This window comes from Oryzias melastigma, linkage group LG10 (assembly GCF_002922805.2).
Source record: "Oryzias melastigma strain HK-1 linkage group LG10, ASM292280v2, whole genome shotgun sequence".
In the NCBI taxonomy this organism is placed as follows: domain Eukaryota; kingdom Metazoa; phylum Chordata; class Actinopteri; order Beloniformes; family Adrianichthyidae; genus Oryzias; species Oryzias melastigma.
The window spans coordinates 28,855,986-28,872,235 of NC_050521.1; the positions used below are offsets into that span (position 1 = coordinate 28,855,986).

The window sequence follows — 16,250 nt, forward strand, 5'->3', positions numbered from 1 at the left end:
GGGCCGTCCCGCTCCGAGTGTCTGTTTTCTTTATTCCACTCGGGCTCTCATTTTTCCTTTCAGCAGGAATGAGAGGAGACAAAAGCAGGAGGCTCTCCTGCCACCTTGGCCCCCGCCCTCGCTATCATGGCTCAGAAAGGAGTCTGATGGGGGGGCGCTCTGGTTGGAGCCCTTTTATTGAGCTCTCAGTAATGAGTGTGTTTGTCTTCCTGGAGAGCGCGACACTCCGCCGGAGAATCGCTCATTCTGCCGCCGACAGGAAGTGGTCACATCGGCATCTTTTTAGGGGGGGTTCCTGTTTAATTAAGTAATATGAGGATTTGAGGCTGTGAATCTCAGAGTTTCTGTGTTTCAGGGATGACGTTGCAGCCGTCGCGGTCTGGAGTTAAAAACATGGCGGGTTCTCGGTAAAGTGCTGGTTTCAGCTCCAGTGGAGATAATGAGCGGCGGTTTGTGTTGGTGGAGCTGCAGCCGTCTCGTCTGAAGCCTTTGATGCCGCCGTGGTGGAGCCATCAAACCTTTGTTTGCTGAACCTCTTCTGTTCTCCACGACGCTCCGCTGGCTTCAAGTACCGGAGTGAACTGGAGACCGGAACAGAAGGGGTTAAAGTGCTGCCATGTGTGCTGATGCTCTCTGAACAACGTGGATGCATATCGACGCAAAGCTGCTTTCTGATCCGAACGCCAGAATCCGTGTGAGCTCCACTAATGGTTGAAGACTTACGGTAGGAGCCTGAGATGACAGCTCCAGGATTAAAGGGTTAAGGAGTCTCAACATCCACTTCACCAGACTGAGACGGTCTCTTTAAAGAGCAACAAAGATAAAATAAATTACGATTCAAATTACATTTCTATTTATTTATTCAAACTGTTGTCAATCAGGAGCAACATACTCTTTGAAAAAGGTTTTAGATATGATGTAAAAAGTATGCTGGGCGGGGCCACAGCCTCTCAGCTCCGCCCCATTCTGATGCACCCACCTGCAGACAAACAGATCCATGAACGTCTTTGTTCTCCTGGTCTGAGCTGGAATCTGGATCAGAGCCTTACGGCTGGATAGAACCGATGAGGGCTGTAAGCTAGTGGGGGAGAGTGTAAACAGAGAGGGGAGTGGGGGCGGGGTTACTCCACACTAAGAGTCCCGCCCACAACTCAGAGGTAAACTTCTGATGAAGTCCTGCCGCTCTGCAGAGACTATGTCTTTAAAAAAAGCAAGTTTTTAGATTTTGGCTAAAACCAGCATCATTATAATGAGAACGCTTTGAAAACAGATCAGAAGATGATCAGAAATGGACTTTAAAAGGAGGAGGAGCCTCTGTGGGTCATGTGGCTCTTTGTGTCCGAACTTATTTGGACCTTTAAATCTCAGTTTCATGCTGACAGTCTGTAATTGTAATAAAACTCTAGTTTATCACAGTCAGCTCAGAGACTGTCGTGTCCACATCACCAAACCTCCACCACCATGCTCTACAGTTAGCGTGACGTTTATGTGTGACCAGTACTATTTCTGTTTAGAACCCGACCACAGCTGAAGCCTGCAGAGTCGGAAAAGAGTTTGGGTCTCTAGTTTTACTTTTTACTGGTAATCAGTTTTGTTATTAATAGGTTAGGTTGTGGTTTGTTTGTTTTATTATCAGACATTTATTGTTAGGAGTTTATTTTGAAATGTGTGGGTGCTAACTGGGTGTTGCTAGCGGATAGCGTGAAAAAATAAATTAGGTGGTAGGATCCCGGTCTCCTGAGCCCCAACGCGACCATTCACACACAAACATTCACACAAACATTCACACAAACATTCACACACAAACATTCACACAAACATTCACACACAGACATTCACACACAAAAATTCACACACAAACATTCACACACAAACATTCACACAAACATTCACACACAGACATTCACACACAAGCATTCACACACAAACATTCACACACAAACATTCACACACAGACATTCACACCACCACACTGTTTCTTTTTATGGATGCAGAGCGAACAAAGTTTGGTAATTATCTGTAAGTTTGAGTTTTGTTCTTCTGCTGTTTGAATCATTTCATCAGAATTTTTGGAAACTCACCGTATGATTTGTAGAATCATATCTGAGCCTAGACTGTTTCTTTAAATGGGAATGTCCTTTTCACACAGAATCAATCGGATGGTGTGAGTTTGGATCTAATCAACTCTCTAACTTTAACGAGCAGATCAGTGGAAGGGTTACATTTGTGAGTTTGTTTATGAAATACTTCACTGTAATTACAACAGAATCTGATGCATTCGCATAAATAATAAATCCGCATCTGACTGGAATTTTGGAATTTCATTTGGAATTCCAGTAACTAAGAGTTGGGGAGTAACTGTAGTCCAAAGAACGTCGAAACTCTGCTGGTAAATGTCTGTTCACTGAGAAGATTTTCTCCATTCATGTCCGAAGAGCAGATCTGATGTTTATGAAATCATCCTGAATTATAGGTTCTACCCCGCCCCCACTCCCCATCCCCCTGCAGAGGTTTAAATTAGCATCCCATCATCTGCACTCCAGCGTTTGATAACACATCTGATCTGAGCAGCATGGAGCTGGAATGCTGAACCTGTGTGGGGGTGTGTGTGTGTGTGGGGGGGGGGGTGTCTGTGTAAGTGTGTGCTTGTGTTATTCCTCCCTCTGGCTCCTCTTCATCTCATCAGCTGCTTCAAACCCAGGAAAGCTCGTTCTCCATTCAGGCTTTTATTGGACTCTAAAAGGCTCATTTCCAGCGGGGGAGGGGGGCGGGGATCATTGAGGGGTCAAACAGGAAGGAGTTTAATGCTTTTATTTCTTGATTTTATTGTAAATGTTCCATCAGTGCACATGCTGTGTGTGTTTTTGTGTTGCAGGAGGACAGAAATGAGCGATCCGTGATCCTGAGGCGCCGCTGCCTCCATGTTTTATGCAGCACTGCAGCAGCGATCACGCCGACCGCAGCACCGCCGCGCATTCACCAAACCCCACATCGATAAAAGGTGACGTGACAAATGCAACAGAGCAGAATCCAGGAACCACGGAGGAGGAGCTGCATGAGCGGAGAAGTCCACTCTGCCTCTCTAACATGATCCAGCGGTTCTGGAGGCTGGTTAGGGTCCATTCTTTATGAAAAAGATCCTGAAGAATGGATCTTCTTACCGTTACGGACTCCTGGGTTTACCTGCTGCAGGAAACTCAGGTGTTTCAGGTGACGGAGTGACTCCTCAGGACAGCAGGAGGCTCAGTGAGGCAGAACCAGAGCAGGTTCTGGTCTTACTGCTACTGTTACTCTATGGGCCGAAAAAGCCCAAATCCTGCTGGTTCTTCAGAAACTGACTACCTGGATCAGGTGTGTTCAGCCAGTATGAAGCTAGAATAGCAGCTCAGCTGGAAGCAGGACACGGTTCTGGAGTCTGACGGAGTTCTAATGGATTTATGTGAAGCTGCTTTTGAGGTAAACCTCAGTAAACGGTTGAAGACTTTCATTTAAGAACCTCTGTTATTCGTATTACTGCGTTTCCTGTTTCAGAGGGTGAACTGCTACAGGAAGGGGCGGGGCTAAGGTTTCGGAGGACCACAGACTGGGAGGAGCCGAGTGTCTCAGGTAATTTACTGCTTTTCAGATTCAAAAAGCAACAGAAAAGAATCCACTTTCAGAATGAAACACTTCCAGAGTTTTACGTCTGCGAGTGAAATAAATCTGTTTGGTTTTACTGAACACAAAGAGTTTCACACAAACATGAGAAGATGCAGAAACTCGTCTGCTGATGCGTTTCTGCGCAGACAGACCAGCTGCTCCAGAATCCAGATCCGAATGGAGCGGACGTGTTATTCTGGTTCTTCTACAGAAACGTGACTGAGAACCAACATGGCTGCTGTCTCTGAGATTAAAAGGCTGTGACATCATTTCCTGCTGTCCATCAAACATTCATTCATCTTCCTGACCGCTTCTTCCCTTTCGGGGTCGCGGGGGTGCCGGAGCCTAACCCGGCTACTGATGGGCGAAGGCAGGATATACCTGGACAGGTCTCCAGTCTATCTCAGGGCCTCAATCACACACACATTCACTCTCACATTCACACCTAGGGGCAATTTAGAGTCACCAATTAACCTATGAAGCATGTTTTTGGACGGTGGGAGGAAGCTGGAGTCCCCGGTGAAAACCCACGCATGCACGGGGAGAACATGCAAACTCCACACAGAAAGGTCCCAGCCGGGAGTCGAACCGGGGCCTTCTCGCTGTGAGGCAAGAGCGCTAACCACTGCTCCACCGTGCAGCCCATCCATGAAACAGAAACCGTGAATTCTGGGACATTTTCTGGCTCCATGAGACAAGGACATCAGGAGGAAGGGAGGTTTCCATGGATACGTTGTTTATTTGTTTACAGTTCAGAATAAGGAGCTCAGTCTGGGATTTCTGTTTAGGAGGTGGGGGGGTGGGGGTGTGGGGGTCACGTTACCTTTAACCTGAACACTCAGGTGATTCCACAGCAGCTTCACATCATCCTCTCGGAGCGGCTGAACTCGCTCTCTGGAGCTTCAACAATGGACAGAAACAGAAGTTTGCAGCTGCAGCTCTAACAACCACCAGGACGAAATCAACAGTTTGATTTACAAGATGCACCTCCTGTGGGGGGGGTGGGGGGGGCAGGTGGAGCCAGGAAGAGTGTCGATATCGCAGCAGCAATTACTGCTTTATAAATGGAGCCGGTGTCGCTGGGAATGAGCGGCTCCATCAATCAGCCTGACAGCGCCGCTGCTTAGCCCGTCACTCCGCCTCCTGACCACGATCTGTGGACTCCAGCTTAGCCCCGAAATTGATAATCCGATTCAGACGTAACCTGGTTAGCTGCTGGGGGGGGCAGAGCGTCTGCTCACCCCCCCACCCCCACAGCTCAACAGCATACAGATGCATCTTCTGAATGCGGCGTCACGACTTTGACCGGGTGGAATCCAGAAGAAGCAGCTGCGTAAACGGACTCTCCTGTCATGAGGAGCTTCAGCTCAAGCTTCAGTTTCAGCTTCAGCTTCAGCTTCGGTTTCAGCTCCAGCTTCAGTTTCAGCCTTAGCTTCAGATTCAGTTTCAGCTCCAGCTTCAGTTTCAGCCTTAGCTTCAGTTTCAGATTCAGTTTCAGCTCCAGCTTCAGTTTCAGCCTTAGCTTCAGTTTCAGCTCCAGCTTCAGCTGAAACGGTTCAAACTTTTCAGTCGAATGGAAAACTCAGGTTTTCAAATACTTTAAAACACCTGTCCTGTGAGCAGAAACGGCAGCCTGGGCTGGACCTGGAGCTCCAGGTCTTCCTGTCCTTCACCTGGAACAGCTGGCAGAGACTCTCACCTGGAGACACCAGTGAACCAATGAAGGATGTTTCTGGTCTGGAGAAAACCCAAACATGAACCCGGAGAACACGCAAACTCCACAAGTTGGGATTCAAACCTTTTTATTATGAGGTGAGAGTGCTAACCACTACACCACTACAGCCACTTTGTCCTCACATCTGCTTCAGGAATCGGGTTCTGGAGTCAGAACTCCTCCTCCTCCTCAATAGATCAGCTGTTTGCTTCATTCTCCAGGATAAAACCAGTAAAAGTGAATACAGGAGTGAGAGACGCTCTGACCCCGGCTCACTGGAGTGTGATCTGTGTCTGAGCCTCACGCCGAGCCGTGAATGGAGTTATTTGGCTCCGTTTATTGAACGATCAGAGGAAATGGAGACGTTTGAACCTCATGCTGAATATGCAGCTCTCTAAGGACCGCAGCGTACTGAGTGTTACTTAAAAATAAACGCACGCACTCGGCCAGACAAGCATTCATTCTGCAGCTGAATACCAGCGGCCAGCCTCTGTGGTTCAGTATTGATCCCGGGCACCCTCATCCGAAGCTCCGTGAATGGAGCTTCAAGGATTTACAGCCAATGGAATCAGGGAGGAATTGATTCTTCAGGAAAACCAGCAGGAGAACGGAGAAGTGAAACCGCTTTCAGACCATCAGTCTGCTGCCAAACGCCACAGGTTCAGGTCTGCGAGTGACGGGACGACCTGCAGCTAGCATACACGCTAACGGGGGGGTCCAGAGCTGCCAGAGAAGAAGAAGAAGAAGAAGAAGAAGAACTTCACTTTTCTGGGATCACATTTCTATCCTGATTAAACCGAATGAATGCAGGATCTTGAGTCCAGAAATAAAAACATTTACATGACTCGATCAACAGAAGTGATGACTCGATCAACAGAAGTGATGACTCGATCAACTGAAGTGAAGACTCGATCGACAGAAGTGATGACTAGATCGACAGAAGTGATGACTCGATCGACAGAAGTGATGACTCGATCGACAGAACTGATGACTCGATCAACTGAACTGATGACTCGATCAACTGAACTGATGACTCGATCAACTGAACTGATGACTCGATCAACTGAACTGATGACTCGATCAACAGAAGTGATGACTCGATCAACTGAACTGATGACTGCAGGTGGTGAAAATGTAAAATAATCTCAACTGTGAGGATTTTGGGTCCTCATCAATACTGCATGCATCACACAACAGGCCGGCTTCAGTCTGTTTTAGGAATTCTGGGATTCTAACCGGAACGTTTTCTCTCAGAACACATTTCTGATCCAGAATCCCTGACTTGTATTCCTGTGAAAGAGTTTTTCTGAGCTGGAACTCCCTCTAAATGAGGCCGGCTGAATGTGGGAACACAGCCCAGTTCGTTTGCCTGCAGGTTAGGTGTGAACACACTCTAAAACTCAATAAAAGTGTCCCAGCATGCTCTGCTCTGACCCCCTGGATGCGGCGAGCAGATAGGACGCCGCCTGGCACGGCGGCCCTGAATTACCAGAACAGTCAGACAGCAGCTGCTCGGTGTCACTGAAACCTCTGATGTCCTGCACACGTATGTCTGCCAGCAGATTACAGCCTCTGCAGCCGCCAGATGTTCCTGCTGCTGACATGACTCGCACACGCGTGCACGTGTCTTATCGGGCATCCATGCGCACAAAGGCTTGTTCTGCATCGCGCTACATGGCAGGCTGCTGAGACCTGCATGACCTCCACCAGAGCCGGCAGCTGCTGCAGAGGAGACGGCGGATCACTGAATTCTGATCAGACGAGATGCTGTCAGCTTACAAACCAGATCATCCAGAAGAGTTTTCTCTGCAGTCTCCTACGAACTCTGGAGTCTGAAGCTGAGAGGAGTCTCTCAAGAGTTTTAGTTCCTTATAAAATCCTCTTCAAACATCAGAACCCGTACTGTGTTCTGCTGTAGATGTTCTGGTCTGTGGAAACGTGTCTGAGATGAAAGAGCGTCACTGCTTCCTCACAGGAGCTTCAGGCTGCAGGACAGAACGAGCGTTCGCCGCCAGAGGACCACAGGAGGAAAACAGACGCTTTGGAGAGCGGCGGGGAAATTGAGGAGAACGCCTTCAGGGGAGGCAATCATCCCCAATATGTCCGTCCCACCTTCACCCAGGCCGTGTGTTCCACAGCCTGTCGGCGCCGACGGTGGAGAACCGGGCTGGCGGCAGGATTAATGGGCGGCGGATGGCGAGGCATCTGCTGCTGCAGACGACGATGGCGGCGCTGGACGCCTGTGGCTCTGACTTCCTGTCCTGAAGAGGCTTCTTCCTGTGTTACTAGCTCACTGCAGACGGCAGTTTGTCCAGCATCTCACAAATGAACCATCCTGATGTTTGACTGTCGAGAAGTCTTGGAGGATTCCTCATTTCTCCTGTTCCTGATGTTCCTCTGCGGTTCTCCTGATGTCAGACGATCGGAATGACAAACGCAGATGGACTTCAGATCAGAACAAAGACCCAAACTCACCTGGAGTTCCTCTGAAGTTCCTGAGGAATGTTCAGACAGTAGTGCTCAGAGCAGATGATGCTGCAGTTTCCACCGGCAGATGTTTCCCTTTTTCCTCTCCGTCTCTCAGAAATCTTCAACCTCCTGAAGCCGCCTAACAGCTGCTTCCATGATGGCGTTCTGCTTCCATCAGAGACGCGTTTCCACAGCCTGAGCAGGAACACAAACACCTCTGCTCAGAGGACGGGCTCGCTAGCGTGCACGGTAACGTGCACAGTATCGTGCACGGTGACGTGCACAGGTAGCATGCACAGTAACGTGCACAGCAACGTGCACGGTGACGTGCATGGAAACATGCACAGTAACGTGCATGAAATGCCACGCCCACAAAGCTCCGCCTCTGCTCCTCTGATGTCTTCATGACACTTTGAATCTCTGAGGAGAAGCTGAATCCTCTTCATCACTGGATGTTCTGTTGCGGTAAAACTTTATTGAGACCATTTTCAGACGCGCTCACAGACCTCAGAAGGAGCTGAGTTTACTTTCAGTTTAAAGGTTCCGTCCTTCAGAACATCTCCATTCCTGCTGGAGCAGAACCAGGTCCAGAGGAGCCTGAACATCTGAATCCTGGTCATTATACTGTCAGCATCCAGGCTGAAGAAAGCAGAACGCTGACGTCATGGAAACGGGCGGGAAGAAAAACACATCACTTTATTATCTAAAGGAACCGTTATCCAACAGTGATGATTCTTCTCCTTCAGATGATTCTTCTCCTTCAGATGATTCTGGCGTCGGAGTTTTGTAGTCGATTGCAAAACATTGCGTTCTCTTTTGTGATTCGTGGCGTACTCGTTAGGATCTCCTCAGTTCTGTCATGTGATGGTCAATCCAGTAATATATGCCAATGACCTGGACCAATCCTAGGTCATGTGACGGCGGTCCAGTGGTCTAGACTAATCCTAGATCATGTGACGGCGGTCCAGTGGTCTAGACTAATCCTAGATCATGTGACGGCGGTCCAGTGGTCTGGACCAATCCTAGGTCATGTGACGGCGGTCCAGTGGTCTAGACTAATCCTAGATCATGTGACGGCGGTCCAGTGGTCCGGACCAACCCAAGGTCATGTGACAGCGGTCCAGTTGTTTGGACCAATCACAATCTTGCACACCATCATCTCATAACCCTTTTAATGCATCAGGCAGCTGCACACATACGGTACCAGCACCGGTTCTGACCAGCTCCCACTGCGAGCCTCTGGGTTCTTGGACCTCCTCGCCGCCTCAGCCGTGGTCCTGATGATGACGGCGGCGCCTGGAGGCTGCGGCGTGATGGAGGAGGAGCAGACTCTGACTCGGAGCTGCTCTCCTCTCATCTTCTCCTCCCACGTCCGCTCTGCACAGCGGCGCCGTCACCCTCCAGTCCACAGGAGCATGGCGCCCCCCAGAGGATTCCAGCCCCGCAGCAGCAGAGAGGGGGCATCATGAATATTTCACCAGCTTTAATTCTGCTTAGATGTGCATCTAATTGGGCCTAAGTGGTACCGCTCGGCTCTGAGCAGCTTCACTGATGCTTCGCTCGCTCCTCCAGAACCAACGACTGAAACGCTGCAGCTGCTGAAGGGGTCACGTTTACAGAACGCTCTGAGGCGGAGCGGCATCACGCCACGCAGAGTGGACCGACCGCGCACGGTTCTGGTTCTGAATAAAAAGGCTGTTGTCTTGTAAATGTTTCATATTTTTATGACATTTTTTATTCTTCCATTAGACCCTCAAACATTGATATAAAGCAGTTCTCACAGAAAATATTTCACTTTATATTTATGTTTTCTTTAGTAAATATTTGTTTATGTGATCAGACGGGAAAAAACAAGAATTGTTTTATTAAAACATTTTACTTTAAATTTTGAAGAAATGAACAAATATCCACATGTATGATTATAACCAAAGTAAATCGTGAAAAAATATAAAAATAAATAACAAAACTTGACCTGAAAATTGATGTTTTCTTCCAGTCAGGATAACAGCTGAGCCTTAAGAATGCTCCGCCCTCCTGTGTCACCTGTATCCTTCACCTGTATCCTTCACCTGCATCCTTCACCTGTATCCTTCACCTGTATCCTTCACCTCCATCCTTCACCTGCATCCTTCACCTGTATCATTCACCTCCATCCTTCACCTTCATCCTTCACCTGCATCCTTCATCTGCATCCTTCACCTCCATCCTTCACCTGCATCCTTCACCTGTATCCTTCACCTGTATCATTCACCTCCATCCTTCACCTGTATCATTCACCTGCATCCTTCACCTGTATCCTTCACCTGTATCCTTCACCTGTATCCTTCACCTCCATCCTTCTCCTGTATCATTCACCTCCATCCTTCACCTGCATCCTTCACCTGTATCCTTCACCTGTATCCTTCACCTGTATCCTTCACATGCATCCACCTGTCTGTTGGCAGTTGCTCATCTTCTTCCAGACTTCTTAACATCAGAGGATCCTCCACCAACACCAATACAACAAACTAGTATGTATTCATATTCTAGAGAGGAGTCAGGACTAAAGTTACCGCCCTCATCCATTTTGATTGGTCCTTCGTGTTTGCCCCGCCCCAAAGCGCCACAATGAGGCCAAAAGTTCTGAAACTGATGTTTTCAGATTTGAAAATGAAAAAAAAGTTTTGAATTTTTTAGTTTTGAAGACTAAAAAATGGAACATTTGAAAATAATGACGTTTATTTTAGAACAGCAAAAGGTTTTGGACATTTTTTTTATTTTTTATGAACATCAATATTTTTTTCAATTTGTTTTATTTTGGTTTCAAATCAAATTGGCCCTGATTTATCTGCATAATAGGACAGTTGAAACTTTTCACTGAGTGAATGTTTAAAGTCTCCATGATGAGGTAAAGGTTGGAGGTCCGTCTTCCAAACAGCGTTTGTAGTTTAGTTATGATGCTGTTTATGTCAGACTTACATCACTAAAGACGTCTCAGACCACAGAACCTTCTCTGAGTCTTTGTGTTTCCAGGTTTTCATTAACTGAACTTTCATTTACACACAAACATCATCAGATTGTGTTTTGATATTTACAAATCAAACCAAAAGGAAGGTTTGAGCGCATTATGGCCCCTTTCTGCTAATCACATCATGTGTGGAGTTGGTGACTCCAAATCTGATCATTGCTCTCTTTTCTTTCACTAACAACCATTATATTATTATACTATTATATTGATATTTTCATAACATTTGTGAAGCTGTTGCCTGAAGCATGTTGCTAGGCTTTCATGGAACGAGAACCTGTTGACCAAACTTGTTTAGTTTTGTTTGTGCACACAGTTTGTTTTGCTTGTTTCATGTTCTGCTAGCGTTTGGTTTGGGGTGACTAGCTTTTGTTTTATTTTGGTATGGCTGACATTTGTGGGAGCTGCTAGGGCTCCATTTCTGTGGCCAGCATTCAGTTTTTTTTCTGCAGCTAGTATTTGGTGTGTTTTGTGGGTAGAGTTCAGGGGAGCGGCTACCATTTGGTATTTTAGCACTAGGACTCCATATTTTGTGTGCCATTCAGATTCTCGTTAAACACTCTCTCAGGGTGAACTTCTTTAGGAGAAGAGGTTTTATTTTAAGTAGGGGGGTGTTACGGTTGTGGCCCTATTTGGTTTTGCATTTTCTTTTTGGTGCAGTGTATTTTTGTCAGAGTGGGACTCCTGTATGTTTTTGGATCTTTGTGTCTTTTTGTGTTTATTTCTTTCAGGTGTGGTGCTGGAGGGTGTAGCTTCCATTGGTCCAAGCTGAAGGAGCGAGCCTTCAAAAGCACCATGTGGACCTCCAGACCATGAGAAGGGAGCTGCCAGTCTTCACTGCAGCTCAGTGATCTTCTCCACCTGTTTTACTTTGTGCACACTTTGTAGTTTCTTTGTGGTTGTGTTTAGTCCCACTCTGTTTTTTGGGTTTATGTCAGATAGTTTGGTTAGATGAAGCTGTGGGGTGAACCGCCATTTTCTTTAGTGTAAGTTTTCTCCTGTTTCTGTTGGTCCAGGTTAGTGTTTGTCATTCTTTTACTGTTTCTTTTGCAGGTCAGCTCCCTGGGATGAGTTAGTTGGGGTTTGTTATTTTGGCCTTGGTACCTTTTTATGGAGACGTTTGTTGTGATTTTGTTACACATTTCTTCCTTAATTTACCTTTATGTTAGGCCCCAGACCCCTGGACAAATTGGGGCGTAACGATGTCTGAAGAAATGGGGCGTGTCTATAGAAATGGGGCGTGTCATCTGCTGGTTTTCAATTCTGTGTTTGAGCTTCAACAGAAACTGGACTGAACTTCTTGTCAAAAGTATCTTAGTGACGTTCTCCATGCCTGTTTCCCCAGATTTTTTTTCGTTTTTTGGGGGGGGTCGTCCTGACTCGTCACAGAAGTGACCAGCTGGCTTTGATCCCCCCCCTCCACACCTCTTCCTTCCGCTCTGAAGCATAATGGATGGCAGCCAGGCAGAGGCAGCGCTTTGTTGCCATGGCGACAGCAAAGGAACTAATAACCTGGTGGCGAGCAGATAAGGCTGTGAACAGAGCCGGAGGATGGAGGCACAATGGAGCACAAAGTGGGCGAGCGTTATTACCGTCTCTCCCAGCATTACACTTTGGACCCAAACAAAGCCAGAACAGAACCGAACAGAACAGGGATTTTCACGCTCCGAGGGGGGGCTTGGGGACTCTGGGGCCTCACCGTCCAGTTTCAGGAAAGTTCTTCATCTAGCAGGAGCTCATCCAAACCTGCAGCTGCTCCTGAATCCTGAAACTCTGTTCATCATTTTCCGGGTTCAGAACCTTTAATGAGAAAATCCTGGTTCCGTCTCTGTTTCTTCGTTCCTCACCTACAGGTCAAACCTGAACCTGAACTCGAGCGGCTGAGCCGAACACCGACATCCTGCAGAGACTGAACTTCACTCTGGATTTACTCTCTGACAGGAAACCGCCACACGTCAAAACGAGATTTGGAATAAGCTGCTTTAATAACCGTCAAGACTTTCTTAAAGTGATATTTTAGGTTCAGACGTTAAGCTGAATCCTTGATCTTCACACAAGAACCTGCAGATCTTCTTTGGTTTTTCTATAGAAAATGTTTCATCAGACTTATAACACTTCCTGTGCTCTTCCAAAATAAAATCCCAACCCTTGACTTTAGGATTGAAACTCTTTCAATAAAGCTGGAGCACGGTGCAGTTATTCATTGAGCCAGAGGGGGCGCAGTTCAGGAGCCAGTCAAACTCCTCCAGGAGGAAACTGCTGAGCTTTCCAGCAGAAGAACACAGAAAAAATCTTCTATGATCCTTAATAAAACATCTTCATCCTCTCCTGTAGAGGAACTGAGGATGCTGGAGCCTATCCCAGATATTCCAGACCAAAGCTGAGTTCATCCTGGAATGTTCTTCAGTCCATCAGAGACACAACCACCCAAGTTCATGTTCACACCTGAAGGACAATCGAGAGACACAAATGAATCGATGGAGGTTTCTGGACTGTAAGAGGGAACCGGAGAAACCCACTGAGACAAAACTCCAACCATCCATCTGTCAACCATCCATCCATCATCCAGCTGTCATCCATCCATCAACCATCTGTCATCCTTTATTCATCCATCCATCATCCATCCATCATTCATCCATCATTCATCCGTCATCCATCCATCCATCTGTCATCCATCCATCAACCATCCATCCAACCATCATCCATCTGTCATCCAACCATCATCCATCTGTCATCCATCCATCATCCAACCATCATCCATCTGTCATCCACCCGTCATCCATTATCCATCCTTCATTTATCCATCCATCCATCATCCATCCGTCATCCATCCATCCATCATCCATCCATCAGGATTATGTGAGGAAATCAGCGTCATCTCTAGAAAGGTTTGGCTAAACTCACAACATCCCGTCTCTCTTCTTTAAAGACATTTAACGAACATAGAAGTAGATTTTCTAGAGCAGCTGAAATCTTCACTCTGCTGTTTCTGGTGTCTCTGATCATCTTCAGGATCTCCTGAAAAACGCTGTTTCTGGATTCTGAACGTTTTCAGTAGAATTAGCTCAAACGTTTCTGACAGGTTTGTCAGAGTTTTTCTGGTTTCAAATGTAAAGATAAACCGTTTAGAAAACTAAAAGCGTTTGAACCTTTGGGGAACAAATGCTTCTGAACGGAAAGCTTCTCTTTCCAGAGCGAAACAGGAAGTTGCGCGTCGGCTTGGCGGCGCGTTGAGGACGCTGCGTCTGAACGCTCCACAAACATCCTCAGGGCTGCAGCGCTTTTATCTGCTGCTTTAATTACTGCTTTTAATTTGCAGCTGATGATTGAAGGCGCCGTCTGAAATTGGAAAAACCTTGAAAAGTTCCCAGCATGTTATGAATGGCATTGTCATTTCAAACTGCAGCTATTAGAGCTGATTAAAATTCTAGCAGAGGACGAGCCATGCTTTTTAGCCATTAGCGGCTGGGAGGATTGTGTGATGTGCCCTTGTCTTTCAGAGCCGGAGCTGCTCCGAACAGGATATGAAAATGTGAAAAGGAGCTTTTTATTTCCATGTTTATCACCTTGAGTCTGGATCGGCGGCGGATGAAAGCACGCCGAGCATGAAAACGGAGAGGCGCTGAAAGCAGCAGCTCTCCATTCTGCTGCCTTTGTTCACAAAACGCTTGATTGTTGTTTTCCTCTTTGGAATCACATTTCTGACAGTTTCTGCTGCATCACTCCTCACACACGAACATCTGCCGGGTTCCTGCTGACAGCACGGAGACGATCCAGGCGTGGCTCTGAGCTGGAGCTGGGAGGATCCGTTCACGCCGTCAGATCTTCAGATTCTCCAGACGTCTTCAAAGTTCAGATCTCCAGTTAATATTACAGGAATGTCTTTTTATTAATGTACAACACATTTCTACTCAAAGATCTGTCATGTTTTAGGAGGAATTTATTCTTTAGTGGTTCATACTACCATCACACTCCCACCTCCATGCCTGACTCCAGTGTTTCAGTCCAAATGTTTGTTCTCCTTCCAGAAAGTTCCTCTGAGTCTCATCAGAACATCAGTTTAGTGGATCGTCCATCATCATTCCTGAGTGTTTCTCTTTCATCTCTCCATGGATCCATGTTTGTCCTAACGACCCTTCCTGACTGTTGGATCCTGACCTCTGACCTGAACAGAGTCCAGTGACCTCTGACCTGTACCGACTGTTGTGACCTCTGACCTGAACTGAGTCCGGTGACCTCTGACCTGAACCGACTCTGGGGACCTCTGACCTTCTTTCTATCTTCTTCTGCTTTTTCCTTCTCGTGTTCGTTTCTCTCTGGTTCCTGTGAAGGTTCTCCTCTGTTCTGTCTTCTCCATGAGTGGATGAAGGATCTCTGAGATTCTCTGGAGTCTCAACAAACCAAAATCTAAACACAAAGAGTGAATGAAGAACACACAACCCTGTGACCTTTGAACTTGTCTCCGAGGCTCTGGGTTTGATTCTCGCAGAGTTTAATAACAATAATAATCTAGATTTTAATCTGAAATGAAATGAAATACTTAAATGAATCATCCTGACTCATCAACATTGAGTCAGGATGTGATGAAGATGTGATGAAGATGCGATGAAGATGCGATGAAGATGTGATGAAGATGCGATGAAGATGTGATGAAGATGTGATGAAGATGCGATGAAGATGCGATGAAGATGTGATGAAGATGTGATGAAGATGTGATGAAGATGCGATGAAGATGCGATGAAGATGTGATGAAGATGTGATGAAGATGCGATGAAGATGTGATGAAGATGCGATGAAGATGCGATGAAGATGCGATGAAGCAAACCTCTTCTCTGTGATCCACCGACTCACAGAACCCTCTGGGTCTCAGAAATCCTCTGTGGTCTGGCTCTTCTGAGTCCTCAGATCTGCAAATCCTACCAGATATCTGGGAGTTTCTGACAGCAGGAGTCCAAACCAGAAACTTGAGGGTTTTAGGGATCAGGATTCATGTTCTGGACTTTGGTGGATTTTCTCTTTTTGTTGCAGTTTGTCCCCATATGAAGCCTTGATGGACCATCGCTGCAGGATCACGACTGCAGGATCACGACTGCAGGATCAGGACTGCAGGATCTAGACTACAGGATCTCAGCTGCAGGATCTCAGCTGCAGGATCTCGACTGCAGGATCAGGACTGCAGGATCTCAGCTGCAGGATCTAGACTGCAGGATCAGGACTCCAGGATCTAGACTACAGGATCTCAGCTGCAGGATCTCGACTGCAGGATCTCGACTGCAGGATCAGGACTGCAGGATCTCGGTTTCAGGATCTCGACTGCAGGATCAGGAATGCAGGATCTCGACTGCAGGATCTCGGTTTCAGGATAACAGCTGCAGCTTCCCATCAACCTTCACGTCAGACTCTTCCTCTCAGACCAGACTTCCA

General features: G+C 46.9%; 1 long non-coding RNA gene across 3 annotated transcripts in view; it reads left to right on the forward strand.

Moving 5' to 3' along the window:
* LOC112137854 overlaps positions 1-16,250 on the forward strand; it is a 26,346-nt gene that overhangs the window by 7,192 nt on the left and 2,904 nt on the right. For 2 of the 3 annotated variants that reach the window (XR_002917633.2, XR_004948551.1), the window contains 3 exons: positions 2,876-3,456; positions 3,532-3,606; positions 7,329-9,768. This is a non-coding gene — a long non-coding RNA (uncharacterized LOC112137854). Of the gene's footprint in view, positions 1-2,875; positions 3,457-3,531; positions 3,607-7,328; positions 9,769-16,250 lie in introns of those variants that run through there. The other variant, XR_002917634.2, reaches the window with a different exon arrangement.